Source organism: Musca autumnalis, unplaced genomic scaffold, assembly GCF_047663935.1.
Source record: "Musca autumnalis isolate F117 unplaced genomic scaffold, ASM4766393v1 scaffold_3, whole genome shotgun sequence".
Lineage (NCBI taxonomy): Eukaryota > Metazoa > Arthropoda > Insecta > Diptera > Muscidae > Musca > Musca autumnalis.
The window spans coordinates 146,022,894-146,025,457 of record NW_027411866.1 but is presented as its reverse complement, the minus strand read 5'-3'; positions in this window follow the sequence as shown (position 1 = coordinate 146,025,457).

Below are 2,564 nucleotides of genomic sequence, written 5' to 3'. Positions count from 1 at the left end.
TTTAAGAAAGTGGGGTCTAGCTAAAATATGTACCCAGGATTGGGGAAACGGAGTAGTTCGTAAGTTTTATATATAGCATTTAAAAAATAGGGCACTAGTATAACACTGTGCAACATTTTTAAGGTGATCTTGTGCAAACAATTCGAACTGGGGATTTTTTGAAAGTACAGACCCAAACGACAAGAAACCCTAGTTGGGTTTTGTTATGTCAGATCCAGCTCGGATTTTATGGCCCCATCTAAACATGGTAAAATATTGAGTTTTTAAAGAAATTCGTGGCTATATCTCTGAAACCAATGCGAATCTTCTACTGACCTCTGAAGCAAATTTGTAGATAAGGGCAAGAATAAAATATTTGGAGAAATTATGAACTCGAAAAACTACATTTATTGCCTCAAATTTCAAAATATATGCAAAAATGCCACAATTGTTATACATTTCGCACCGTATCTCCAAAACCGTTAATTTTATCTGAATATTTTCTTTTGGAAAAATATTCCCTGGAATGTAATACACAACTCTTAAGAACATGTCATTGTTGTAAAATGCCTCTATCCCGTTGTTTTCAGTACATTTTTCAACGACGATTTAATAAAAATGTCAATAATGCGGTGGAATCCGAAATGCGAGAATAAACTTTTGGTGTGAACTGTGTTTGAAATACGTGTTGTAAAAGATATGATGCAAAATACCGCTGAAACAACATGAAGTAAGCATTTTAGAGTTTCAGAATGTTCTAAAGAATTGTTGAGAACTTTATTTGGAAGAATTTTGCAAAAGGTTACTTGGTTCAACTCCCAATAGTTTAGCCGATACTGACCAGAATTTCAGCAATTATGTAAAATTTTCTATATTTTATAGATTTTGATGCCCTAGATTGAGTTTTTCTTAAGTGGTTTTTTCAAAAGATAAGTGCTACAAGTTTAGGGCTACCATATTGCTAAAGACAGCAAGGCCAAATTCCTATTCGTTTCTGAGATAATGGCCTGATAAATGCAACAAAGTGTAGATTTAGCCTGGTTTAGATGAGGCCATAAAATCCGAACTGGATCTGATAGGACAAAAACCCTACTAGGGTTTTTGTAGTCTAAATATGTGCTTTCAAAAAATGCATACTAGAAGTTGTTTGCATTTTCAGTGTTGCATAGTGTAACCCTCTCCTCCAAAATTCAACAAAATATATAGGCTACTTCAACCAAGAGACATCCCTGTGCATAATCTGAAAATTACATGGAATGAGTACTTAGGGTCGGAGATTCAACAAATTAATTTTCTGACCGATACTTTCATAAATTTTGTAAAAAAGCGTTTCTTTTAAATAGGGCCTGCCCCACCCCTCCGAAATTCAAAAAATATAAAGCCTATTTTTACCTCGGATGTTCCTTGTACATTCTCTGAAATTTTCAAATTTTGAGTCTATTGTCTTTTATATATAAGATTTCACTCAAAAGTTTTGGTCCATTAAACCCGCTAATAATTATCTCATCACCATGTTAAATTGCAAGCTTCTTCTTTGTCTTAAATTCAATTCATTCTTAAAATTTCGCGCCGATCGGAATATTACTGATATCTACAGGACAGCTACAAAGTCGGGTTTGGTCGATTTCACACCTTTCGATCATAAACAGCATCTAATGGGGTCACTTCTGGTCGGCACCCGACCTCTCCACAAAATTTCGTGACGATCGGTCCAAAATTGAGGCCTGGAGTTTTATTACAATTGTTAATGGCTGGACGGACACACATAGCTAGATCGCTTTATCTCGTCAAGATATGAAAAAATTGCAAAGGAAGGGGTCTACGACGAATACTTCGCGATGTTACACGAATATTGGACAAAACAAACATATAATACCCTTTCCACATAGTTTTGTAAAGTATAAACCATTGTAGGAAAAGGTCGTAAGTCCCTACAAAAATACAAAACTGTACAAGAAAAAGGTCGTAAGTCCAAAAACATCCAATTATCTCCCAAACGCGACGGAATTTTATCAAACAAAGTACAGGTATTGAAGCGGAATAAATAAACGAAGAATACTGCCTTTACCACCATAATAAAATCTTTAATACAGAAAGCGCTTGAATGTTTTTTCCTCCTCGTAAAAAAATTTATTGAGAGGGACTTACGACCTTTTTCGACGGAGCAGACGATATATTCCCAGCAAAAATCCTCATTACAAACCTCCTTTCCCACCCATTATTTTAACAAGGGCATGTCGCGCGAAATATGTGGTTATTTTGTAACCACTGAACAAAGTAGATGGTAACCACTGAAATATGTATATACTGAGTAGATTCTGACTACTTATTTAAGTGGTTACAAAATAACCAGATACTTCGCGCGACATGCCCTTGTTAAAATAATGGGTGGGAAAGGAGGTTTGTAATGAGGATTTTTGCTGGGTTTTTTAAAAAATCCACGTGAGAAAAATAATTTAAAAAAAAAAATTATTTAAAAAAAATTCACTTCGCAAAAATAATTTTAAAAAATAATTTAAAATATATATTTTTAGAAAATCCACATGGAAAAAATAATTAAAAAATCATTTTAAAAAATTCTCTTC